The sequence below is a fragment of the Panthera pardus genome, unplaced genomic scaffold, assembly GCF_024362965.1.
Source record: "Panthera pardus isolate Hobbes unplaced genomic scaffold, ASM2436296v1 HiC_scaffold_8, whole genome shotgun sequence".
NCBI lineage: Eukaryota > Metazoa > Chordata > Mammalia > Carnivora > Felidae > Panthera > Panthera pardus.
In genome coordinates, this window is record NW_026527013.1 from 120,758,468 (window position 1) to 120,771,211 (window position 12,744).

At 47.0% G+C, this 12,744-nt stretch overlaps 1 protein-coding gene across 1 annotated transcript in view; it reads left to right on the forward strand.

The window, feature by feature from the left end:
• The first annotated feature begins 288 nt into the window (after nt 1-288).
• The window catches only part of WIPF3 (WAS/WASL interacting protein family member 3), a 79,473-nt gene continuing 67,017 nt past the window's right edge, over nt 289-12,744 (forward strand). Inside the window, 1 exon segment of the mRNA XM_053896831.1 lies at nt 289-585. The gene's annotated coding sequence lies outside the window, so the exon portion shown is untranslated.

A 12,744-nucleotide genomic window follows, 5' to 3' on the forward strand; every position in this document is an offset into this window, starting at 1 on the left:
GGTTCTGGATCGTAGCTGCCCATTACTTTCTTTGTGGACCGTGAACTCCGAGAGGGCAAAAGGCGATTTTGTTCTCCCTTTTGTCACCACAGCTTATGCCGCCTCCCGGAGCATAAGAAGGGTTCCAACTATCTTGCGGTACACTGATGAAGCAGTGGCGTGTTCCCAGAGTGGCGGTGCCTTAGGCCCCCTCTCTCCGCAGCTCTGACTCCGGACGCGGACCGGGAGTGGCGCACCCGTGTCGCTGGGACCCGCCCCCGGGCTCCGGAGCCGCCCCGCCCGCCCGGCCGCGTCCCCGCGAGCTGGGCGGAGGCGGCTGGGGCAGGAGCCCGCGGAGCAGGTGGGGCGACGGCCCCGCCTCCGCGTCCCGGCAGCACCAGAGCCGGCGGCGGCGAGGAAGCCGGGCGCACCGAGCGCAGCACCGAACGCAGCGTGGTCGCGGGGGCGGCGCCTGGAGCACGGCCTCTGCTGGACTGAGCCCCGAGCCAGGAGGCGGCGGCGGCGGCGGGGACGTCGCCCGGGGCTCGACTCCTGTCCGGCCCCCGGCACGGCTAGCGGCAGGTGGCGGTCCGCGCGCGTGTGCAGGTCCGTGCCTGGAGGGAGAGGGGGGACGCGCTGTCGCCGCGGCCGCTCGGGCCGGTCCCGGCGCGGAGTGGCCCGCGGCGCGGACAGGGGTGCCGCGCGCTCGCCGGTGTCCGGGGATCCCCGCCCCCCACTCTGCCCGTCGCGCCGCGCCTCCGGGGCCGGGCCGTAAAGGGACCGCGGAGGGAACGAGGTCACCGCGGGGTTGCCTGGTGACTTCCCCCCGACCCGACTGTCCGGTGAGCGGCCCCTGGCGCCCAGGCCGCCTGGCCTGGTCCTCGCCCAGCTCTCCCTTGCTCTCTTCCCCGCTTCCCCCCCAGAACAAAAGGCTGGGGTCTCGCTGAGGAGGGGTCAGTCGCAGGAAGAGCTGGCGCGTAGTAAAGAGCTAGGACATTGCAGGGCTGGAGGTGGCTTTGGGAGTACAGAAGCAGCCCCCAACGAGGAAGCCAGTCCGGAGATGTGAAATGACTTGTCCAGGGTCACACAGCTGGTGCTTAGTGACCCGGCTGGGGCCAGACAAGCGAGTCTGGGGGACTCCCCTCCCAGCGCTCATCTCCAGGCTCCTGAGGTCGGTAGTCTGTGCTCTGGCGATTTAGATCTGGCCACACATGGGCTTTGGAGTCCTTTGAAGGGGTCAGAGAAGGTGGTAGAGCCTGTCCCTCCCACCCCCCCTCCCCAAGAGGCGCAGGGCTGCAGGAGAGGGCACTTGGGAAGGGGGTGTGAGGAACGAGCCCTGCCCCCGTGGGCAGGCGGGCACAGGCTCGCAGGAACAGTGCCTTCCGAGCGCCGCGTGCCAGCCGCGTGGGTGTGCCTGTGGCAGGAGCCCGAGCCGCGTGGGGACCGAGTGCACGCTGCTCCCTGGAAAGAAGTTCTGCTGGGAGAGGCCCGGGGGAGCTGTTCCCGGCTGGCCGGGCTGCCCAGATAGCATCCCTGACATTCAGGATGTTGTTGTGTTTTGTGAAGGCAGTATTTGGAAGCAAAGTTACTCTGTAGCAGGAAGTTGGACTGTCACTTTGCCTCCCCGAGAGAGCCTGGGGTCATTGGCTGCAAAATGAGGGCCTTGTTCTGCATGGACTGAACGATTGAGAAAGTTCATTCCCCATCCCTTATTTCCAAAATCTTTTATCTCTTCAGGAGAAGGATTGGAAGTCTATTCTTATGGTCAGCCACAGGATATCACTGGGACCCCGGCCTACCCTGGGTTGGGTTGTTTGGGTTTGTTTGTGGTTTTTTTGGTAACTTCAGGCAAAGCTAATCATGGCAGTGCAGGAGCATCGCCCGTATTAGGAGCAGGGTTGCCTTTGGGCCTTGCAATGACCTGGACAGCACATGAGGGGGGCTTCTTGGGTGTTGGAAATGCTCTCTACCTTGCCTTAGTACCGATTCCACGGTGTAGACATATAGATGTTTATAAAGTCATTCCCTTGAGATTTGTGCACTTGGCTTGTGTATGTGTTACCTTGATAAAAAAAAAAGTAAATAAAAATTTAATGCTAAAAATCCACTCACTGTGGTAGCACACAGATTAGTGCAGTTTTCCAGCCAGTGCATTTTAGAGACACATTTCAAAACCACAAAAACCGAATCAGAAAAGAAAAAAAAAAAAAAAAAAAAAAAGGACAGGGGAACGAACGAAAGTGTAGAAAAAACGGGAAATGAATTATACGCCGCAGAGACCTTCACCACATCACCCCGTATGAGTCAGTTCTTTAAGCGGGGGAGAGATTGTTATTCTGCCAATTTTACAGATGAGCAAATAAAGTCACACACATTTAAAACGCCTTAAATGCCTTACTCGGGGGAGCCAGGGTTAAGACCCTGGGTACACAGACTTCAAATTCTGTACGTATGATGAGAAACAGGCAACTTTTGGCCACCTGAAGCAGGAAAAAGAGACTGGAAGGCTGGCTTCCTGCCCTGCCCCCTTTTTGTTCCTTTCCAGGAGTCTCTGTTGTTTTCATATAATTGTGCGTGTGAGATTGTGTCACAGGCTGAAGTTAGCCAGCAGCAGAAGGGATGGAAGAAGCGTGTGTGTCTAAGAACATACAGTTTTAGAAACAGGAGAAAGCCAGCTGGCCTAGCCTGCCAACGCTCTTTTAGGGGATGTATTGTTCAGAAACCATAAAGAACAGGTTGTGATTTTGCAGTTACTCAAACACACACACACACACACACACGCACACACGCACACACACACACACACACACACACACACTAAATAATATAATCTAGAAAAGTTACGAGAAACCAAAATGTAGTGAACTCTAGAGAACACATAGAGTTTTCACCAGGGAGGAACAGTCAACTTTCCCACATCCTAGAATTTATAAAGATATGTTTGTTACCCCTTGAGTAAAAACAAAAACAGAAAAACCACACACTCTACAAGAATAACTCGGCAGATGAAGAAGAGTTGTTTTCTAGCCAACGTGTTATAAATAGACGTCAAATTTGGTGCAGAAATATTTGAAACCTGAAGGTACAGTAACATCATGTCCAGAGAGAAATCTTATCCTCATGTGTGGTCTTCTAGCGATTTGATATTTCTACCTAAAATTCAGAACTTAAAGAAGTAGAAACGTGTTTGTTTTACCAGCCAGTTTCATACTGAAGAGTTGGGAGGTTGGTCTTATTCTTGGAAGTACAAAGTTTTGGGTTAGAGCACATGGGTTATGTGGAGCGACCAATGAGGTATCTCTAGGTGAATCTGCTTAGCCGAGTGCCATCAAGCATGATTATGCATCACAAAGTTATCTTTAGGAGAGTTTTGCCTTGTCACAGTAGTGTTCCTGCCATCTGGCTGCTGGAATATTTAGAAAGGAATCGTAATGTTTGACTGACTTTGCTGATAGTATGACAAAACAAACTTTGAGAGGGAACTATTAAATATGAGTTAGGATCGGTGAGAGAATGATTGGTGACTTCTCATGTAGTCACTGTGACAGAACTGAAGAGACGTACTGTTCCCTGCTGATGCCCAGCAGGTACAGCACGTATGTTTTCTTACCGGCTTCAGCCAATAACACACTTGAAACTCCCCTTTTGCAATTCTTAAAAATTTTTTTAATGTTTTTCTTTATTTTTGAAGGAGAGAGAGACAGAGCATGAGCGGGGGAGGAGCAGAGAGGGAGGGAGACACAGAATTCGAAGCAGGCTCCAGGCTCTAAGCTGTCAGCACAGAGCCCAATGCAGGGTTCGAACTCACGAACTGTGGGATCATGACCTGAGCCGAAGTCGGACACCCAACCGACTGAGCCACCCAGGCGCCCCACCCCCTCTTTTGCAATTCTAGTTGGGTCTTTCCTTAGACCTGTTCAAGTGGGAACCTGACCCAGTGTGCAGCAAGGGAATCGTGTAGTTAACTGCTGTGGTTAAGTGCCAACGAGATAAAGTGAAGCAGAGCAAACATGGGAAAAATGCCAGGCGGACGATATGTGGAGCAAGTACTGTGTGGACGATTTTCAAGTGCACCTGGAAGGGACGTTGATCGTGTATGGGTGATGTATCCCAATGAGACACTGAATCTGAGATGGTGACATCCAGGAAAGAGTGCTTACGGAATGTAAGCTCCTAGGGAGTAGCTACGAGGAAGTGGCAGCCAGCCTCAGTTCTTGAGCTTATGAGGACATGTGTCCATAAGAGTGTGTGTGTGTGTGTGTGTGTGTGTGTGACAAAGCAGGATTCCTGGGGTGCTGTCCACTGTGCCTTGGGAGCTAAAAGCTAACAGGTGCTCCACACTTACTATGTGCCAGGCTAGACTAAGACCTTTCTATGTATGAAATCATCACAATAGCCCTATAAAGGAGCTGGTTCTTCTTACTTTCATTATCAGTTGTGACAGAGAGACCAAGGGCTAATCTGCTCTTAGAATAATCATGTCACACCCTGCTCTCAGCAGTCGGCTATCAGCCCATTCATAACCCCAAGACACCCTCTACCTCCCTGACTCTCCCTTTTTGCGACTGAGCTCCTGAAGGGCAGGTACTTGTCTGCTTCGTCTCTGTTCCCAGCACCTGCACCATCATGGCGTATGATGAGTACTGCATGAACAAGAAAGTGAATGGATGAAAACCCTTATGTTCTAAGATCATAAGCCAATTATTTTTGGATTATCTGTCCTTTTGACTTTTACTGTCTCATTCTCCTCAGTTGATATGGATCGTCAGGCATGACTTTATGGACAAGATGTATAATAGATAGCTCCTGTAAAGCTGTAGGATGGTAGGGGTCCCTGGGTGGCTCAGTCGGTTAAGTGTCCGACTTCGGCTCAGGTCCTGATCTCGCAGTTCACGGGTTCGAGCCCCAAGTTGGGCTCTGTGCTGACAGCTCAGAGCCTGGATCTTGCTTCAGATTCTATGTCTCTCTCTCTCTCTCTGTCTCTCTCTCTGACCCTCTCCTGCTCATGCTTTGTCTCTCTTCCTCTCAAAAATAAGTAAAAGTTATTTTTTAAAAAGCTGAAGGATGGGAAACTCAGCCTACAAAATCAGAAGGCCTCTGCTTCTTTTAGAAATTCAATATTATTATTTCTTTTTTGTAGAAATTGTATAATTCAGAATACCTGGGTCTGAATCTTGTGTTCATCACTTGTTTGTTATATGATCTTGGACAAATAACTTTGCCATGCCTCGGTTTCCTCATCTGTCAAATGGGCCTGATAATAGTAGTTATTTCATATTTAGAGTACATAATATAGGTTCAGCGCTTAGAATGGTACCTCATTCATAGCAGTGGTCAATAAATTAGCTATTGTTATTATCATCTGATGCTTTTGAAAGTTGTCTGCCTTGGGGCGCCTGGGTGGCTCAGTCGGTTAAGCGTCCGACTTCAGCTCAGGTCATGATCTCACGGTCCGTGAGTTCGAGCCCCGCATCGGGCTCTGTGCTGACCGCTCAGAGCCTGGAGCCTGTTTCGGATTCTGTGTCTCCCTCTCTCTCTGCCCCTCCCCCGTTCATGCTCTGTCTCTCTCTGTCTCAAAAATAAATGTTAAAAAAAAAAAAATTAAAAAAAAAAGTTGTCTGCCTTAAATGTTCCCCATTCCATAAACATTTGAGGAGCTTACAAAAATAGATAATAAACAGAAAATTAATAGAGCATGAAACCAGGGTAAAGAAAACACAGATTGGAAAGCAAGATAAAATCAGAGGTAACTTAGAGAATAAGCCTGTTTCATAAGATGCAGGTAGTTTCTAGAGATGAGTCTACTATGAAGTCTAGTATGGTTTCTGGAGAGAAGGTTACAAATTTGTCAGAGCTTCCCAGTGGCCAGAACACAGAGGAAAGAAAACACAAATAGTTACTTGATCCCCAGTGACCATGAGATTAAAAACAGATCAGTTGCACAGCTTTTCCTGGTCCCGAAACCTGGGATAACTTTCTCCTGGTGGGTCTTCAAAGCAGTCATTGCTGCTGTAGGGATCTAAGTGTTCAACATAGTCCCTACTGTGAACACAATGGAAGTTTTGTGGTAGAAGGGCAATAATAAGTGTTTCCTAGAATGTTATCGACTATAGTTCTGGAGACCTAATCCCGGAGCACAGCCCAGTAAAAGCTCTTCTGTGTAGGACCAGCAAGCTGTGGTTTGGGGACGTGCTATTTTCTAAGCTATGTTTATTGAGGGCCCAGGAGAGTAGAAAGATTCTTTCTTCCAAAGATTGTAATTCTTGGGAGAGTCAGGTGAACAACCCCATCTTTAAGAACATTCATTTTGACTGAAGCCATTTAAATATGCCAGATCAGTTGACTTCATCCAGAAGGGTGTTTCATGCACATATGCTCATTAATAGAGTATGTATTCATGAATTTTCTTAACGCGGATAGTCCCATAATCTCTGTTTAGCTGCACATTTTATCACAGTGTTTGGAAAAAGAAACATCCAGTGCTTTGTACTACCTCTTAAACCCCTTAACGCTATCAGTACTTCTTGGTAGTAAGAATAAATACTTTGGTTTTAAGTTTTTTTAGTAATCGAAATAATGGTCATGTCTTTTTAGTCTGACTATACGTTATATGCTAATATAATCTAATATGCCTAACAGTCAATATATATATTAGTCCAAATATGACTTGTATCCATTAGGATTGCATTCAGTCGCCAAGCCAACCAAACAAAACAAAAACAACACACGCATAAGAATCTGACTTAAACAGATATGTTTATTTGTCTTGTGGAAATAGACTCCCAGGAAAGGCAGTCCAGAGCTGATGAAAGAGCTCAGACAATGCTTTCAGAGAGTCTGTCTCTTTCCATCTTCCTGCTTCACCCTCCTTAGCCTATAGGACCTCGTCTTACATCTGGCTGCTTCATGGTCACAAGATGGCTGCTGTGTCTCTGGGCTTACGTCTGTAGTACAGTCAGGAAGAAGAGGAAGGCGTAAATATCCAAAGAGTGAGAGCCCTTCTAGTGCGAAGGTGTTACCTCTTTATTCAGAAAGTGATGCCCTCCCCAGCTGCTCCCACCTATATCTCGTTGACCAGGATGATGTCACAAGGTTGCTCAAAATATAGGGAAGTCTGAGAAATCAAATATTTTTAGCTGAGTAAATTGCAACCCCTACCCCCACCCCCCACACACAAATTAGGGGTTTCGCTATGAGGAAGAAGAGGGAATGGTTATTGAGTAGACAGCAGTACAGCCACCTGACTTGCTGCCTTTATTAGCCATGCCCTTGACTTAATTAGAAATTACAGAAGACAACTCAGTAGTTTAAAGTGTTACGCATTTCCAGATCTTCATACAATTAGCACGCGAGAATGAAGCATACCCAACTGCCTTATGTAAAGATTCCTGAATCGCTCTCACCCGTCCCGATTCTTTTCTAAGTTTTCGATCTAAATTTCCATGTGCTGAAAGCACTTCATATGCTTCAAAGTAAACCCACTTCTCCCTGCCCATCTACCCCTGGTGCCCCCATCCACACACTTTCTCCCATCTTCCTTATTTAACCCTAGATTGTCTTGGCAAGGAGTACTGGGGTTATCCTGGGCTGATTCTTCTCCCCCATCTGAATATGCAAGCTAATATCCTCCTTGCCTGGATCCCATTACCATGATGCTAATTCAGATAATGTCCATCCTCGCTCGTATGGATCCCCAAATTGTTCCACCTGTTTGCTGCTTCTCCCTATAATTCATGTTCCTCACGTGGCCCCAGGGTGCTGTCTTTGAAACACAAGTATTTTAACATCTTTCCTGTCTTTAAAAGCCTACAAAATGAAGTTCAAATTCCTTGACAACCTGGCTCTGTGAGCGCTATGCTGGCTGTGACTGGTTTCCACACACTCCATACGTGTGCGCGTGGCAAAGCTTTGCTCGTACCCTTCTCACTCCCTTCCACCACACAAGGCCTGCCTCAGGGTTTTCTTATGCTTTTTACTTGTCGTTACCCAGGGGAGCAGTTAATTCAAAGCACTTTATATTTCTATTAATATTTTTTTTTACCCTGGGGGCGCCTGGGTGGCTCAGTCGGTTGAGCGGCCGACTTCGGCTCGGGTCATGATCTCGCGGTCCGTGAGTTCGAGCCCCGCGTCGGGCTCTGGGCTGACCGCTCAGAGTCTGCAGCCTGTTTCAGATTCTGTGTCTCCCTCTCTCTCTGACCCTCCCCCATTCATGCTCTGTCTCAAGGATAAATAAACATTAAAAAAATTTTTTTTTTAATATTTTTTTACCCTGGATTCTGTTTTCCCTGATATTAATCATGCTGCACCAGTTTTTTCAATAACAGCCTTATTGGATTGTAATCCACATACCATAAAATTCACGCTTCTCAGATGTGCAATTCAGTGGTTTTTGGAGTATTCAGAGTCACACAACCATCACTGTCATCTAATCTCAGAACATCTTCATCACCCCAAAAAGAGACCCATTAGCAGTCACTCCTCATATTCCATCTCCTCAGCCCTGACAACACCCATCTACTTTTTACTTCTATGGATTTACCTATTCTGGATACTTCAAACAAGCGGGACCGTACGGTTTGTGCCCTTTTGCGACTGGCTTCTTTCACTCCGTGTAATGATTTCTGGGCTCATCCAAGCCAACGCATGGATCAGTCTTTCATTCATTTTTATTGCCGAATAAGATTTCATCCCCTGGCCATTTTGTTTATCCACTCGTGGGGCGATGGACATTCGCATTGTTTCTACATTTTGGTTCCGATGAACGACATCACTAGAAATATTCACGTATAGGTCTTTGTGTGGGCATAAGTGTTCATTTCTCTTGGGTAGATAGCCTGGGAGTAGAGTTGGTGGGTCTTATGATAACTGTTGGACATCACAAGAAACTTTCAAACTTTTCTGTGCCATTTTACATTCCCCGCCCCAGCAACATACAGTTAGCTCTGCCTACGGTAGGAGGAAGTCTCTGCAGAGAACCTGGCACCCGAGCATGTTTTAGAGAATCAGTAGTCATTTTCCAGGTGGCAGAGGCTGTCATATGCAGCCTGACTAGCATGGGCAAAGACACAGAGGTATAAAGAAAAGGTACATAAGAAAACGTCCCGGGTGTGGTGTGGGTAAAGTATAGGATGCGTAGAAAAGAGTGGAGGATGAGATCTAGAACTTGCCTCCGTATTAAGGAGCTGTGAAAGGTGGTGTGTTAAATCGGGGAGTGATGCCCTGTGGTCTGAGAGGCGTGGCCTCTAATCACTTGGCTGTCACTGAACTGTGCTTGCTGCCACGGGAAGGGATCTCCCTGGCGAGAGATGAGGTGGCTCCTGGAAGCAGACTGTTTGACGTTCTAGCAGAGCTTCAGGCAGGACGTGAGACTAGAGGTGCTGGAATCTGCTGGGCCCTTCTCTGGCCCAAGCTGGAACAGTAGGAATAAGGTGAAAATACTTAAAGTCTCAAAAGTGACCCTTAAAAAGAAAGGATTTGTCTCTCAAAAGTTTAGGAGGACTCACCATCCTAAGTGAAAAGTTACCACCTTAGCCTTAGAAAGTAAAAAGCACCCTCCTTATAAAATCTAACATCATCAAATATGTTAATTAAAGAGGTGGTAATTTATTTTGCAAAATGACTCATTATTTTATAACACTGATTACGGGCTTCCATTGAATAACAAACTCCTTTTGTATACTTAAAGCATACCTCGATTTTCCAAAATTAGAGATGCCGTTTTTCAGAAGGATAGCTGTTGTATAAAATGAGACTTACTTATAAATGTGTGATTAATATCATGTATTTTTAATAAGCTTTGTTCTTCTTTTAGCTCATTCAAAGGCAGCAAAAAAAAAAAGACAGAAAATCAATATTTTCTGCTTTCACCCTTAGGAACCTCACACACAACGATTTTTATGGCATTTAGCTATATATATATATATATATATATATATATATATATATATATATATATATAGCTAGATATAATATGGCATATCTAACCATATTAGATTGTGGTTAAAGTATGTCTTCATTGTGGAACTCACATAGACAAGTCTGCATTAATCCTTTAAGCATTTCAGCAGATAATTAACTACAATCTCCGATGAGGGCCGAGCAGATTCAGCCCCAGGAGCTATTGTCATCAGCGCTGGTGTTTCTCAGGTGTTAAAAGTCCTCCAGATCACAGATGTGAGAGGTGAGTGGGCACTCAGCTTAGTTTCCCTCTCACTTTTGTGCGTCAATTCCAAGTCCGGTATGCCATTTTCATGGATCCAGACTGTGGAAATTAAATGAGTCTATAGAAAGCCTTTCAGTAAAGGCTCTTCCAATGGTGTGGGACAGAGAGTTTCATCATGCTAGATATTCTGCGACAGAGCTTTTCAAACTTTCGCGGGCACAAAAATCACTTGTTGATAAGATATTCCCAAGGATTCTAATTCAGTAGGTCTGGGGCGGACACTGTGCTTTTCTTACATGTTTTCCACATTCTAGAGCCGCTCAAACTGTGGTGCCCAGGCCAGCAGGGTTGGTCTCACCGGGGAGCTAGTTAGAATTACAGAATATCAGGCCCCACCCAGATGACTGAATCAGAATCTACATTTTTACAAGATCCAAGATCCGATGTGGGGGCTCGAACCTCATGAACTGTGAGATCATAACCTGAGCCGAAGTTGGACACTTAACCAACTGGGCTACCCAGGTGCCCTGTATTTTCAAGTGACTTAAGTTAGCATGGTGCTTAAGAGCATGGACTTTGGAGCCAGGCACCCCAAGTTTGAATGCCAGCTTCCCCACTAATTTCCTGTGTGACTTTGGATAGTTTTCTTAACCTTTCTGTGCCTCCGTTTCCTCCTCCGAAGAATGAGGATAATAGTAGTTATCTATCTGACTGGGCTGTTATGGTGCTTAAATATACAAATATTCAAATATACCAAAAGCCCTAAGAACAGGATCAGATACATAGTAAGGGTTATGCTACGTCAGAGCTAACTTGTTTTACTATTACCTAGAACTCAAATGTTCAAGGATTTTTCTATGTGGTTTATATTCCCCCCCCCCCCCCACGTCCCCCGCTTCCCTGCTTACTTAGGCCAACATGCCCCAACTCCTCCCAAAAGGCTAAATACCTCCAGGACTTGTATACCATTAAGGAGAGTGAGGATATCAACTTTCATTCGGCCAGAAGAGGACAGTGTTAAGTGGGAGAGGTGGCGTATGGGACAGGTGGGAAGTCCCAGGAGAGGGCTATGCCCATTTACTCATCCAACAATGAGGAAGTGACAGCAGAAAGTGAGCACTCATAGATGATTTTCACCATCACCTGGAGAAAGGGGTGTTTTTTTTTTTTTTCCTTTATCCTTTTCCTTACAGCTTTGGCAGCTTTGCCACATGCTTTTCGAGAAAATGTCTTATTTGTGCCTTATGTGCTCATGGGCTTGTGGGTTATGATTTCCTGGCCGCAGGGCACCTTTGATAAATAAATGACTGATCTGTAGGGTGGCGGGACCCGGCTGAGACCATAATGCAAGCAATGGCTTGTCCCATGGGGCTCATTCGCCTTTATTAGTTCAGAGGTAAGAAATCTCTGTTCTTCTGAACCCCCAATTCATAGGCAAAGAAACAAAGAGACTCAGTGGAACAGTGACAAAACATAAAAAGTTATGAGTACACAGAGAACCTTATTTTCAGATTCCTATTGAAATGTATTTTAAGAACCAGCGAAAGAAGCTTTTGTCAAATAGTGGCAATAATCCTTCTTCCTTATGTTTTTAAAATAGGCACACATTCTGTTTGTGAGCAACTGTAAACTACCCTTGGGGGGAGAAAAGTGAGTGTATCGTTTTGACAAAAGCAGCTAGCGTGTAAAATCCCTTACTGTAAGTGATTTCTCCCTGAAAAAGCTCAGTTGGTGTACATATATATGTAACTTTTTATATTAATGACATAGGCAAGCCCAGTCCACATCTCTTTCCGAATCCAGTGGGGCAGGAAGGGGAACAGAGGGGTAGGAGGGAGGGTTTACCACCTACCCCCCCCCCCCGACTCCCGCTAGCTCCTGGTAAAGGGATTGTACTGTGGCGGTCTGTGGATCCTGTGGGACCTGCAGATGTGTTCTCTTGGCCCAGTGATTTTTAAAAGTGCTTTCTGAATTAGTTAGCCACGTTTCAAAACTGGATTTCACACAAAAATCTGGATTTGGGGCCTTTGAGCGCAAACTGGGAGGATGTGGCCCATACTGGTCTTGCGTTCCCACTGAATATCAGTCAGCCAGAGCTCAACGGGGGCCTCCACCTCCAGACCCGGACCGTCACTCCCGGGAGCCAGGGTTCCCACACACCTTGCCCATCCACTGTTTCCTCACCTCTGAATCAGTGGTCACAAGTCGGCTCCCTGCGCAAGGGATGCTGGGAAAAGGAGCTCCTGGCTTCTGGCTGAGGGAGGCAGGACTCCTGGGAGAAATTCCTCAGGCATAGGAAAAGTGTCCAAGAGGTGATGGATGGCCACAACAAGACAGATGTCCACCCGCACCCGAGAGAAGAGACACTTACAGAATGGTGTGTCATTTCAGCCCCTCTGTGGTTCCAACCTTTCCTTCTTCTCCACCACGCCTACAGCGCCCCCAGACTGCTCGCGTTCTCCCACTTCTGTATCTCTGCCTCTGTGCCCACAGCCCTCCTGGAGCCACCTCTGCACCTGCAGAAACACGCAATAGCTTCTACCAAAACGTGTACCTATTGACGCCCCCACCCCCGGCTCTGAATTAAAGGTGACATTCCTCGG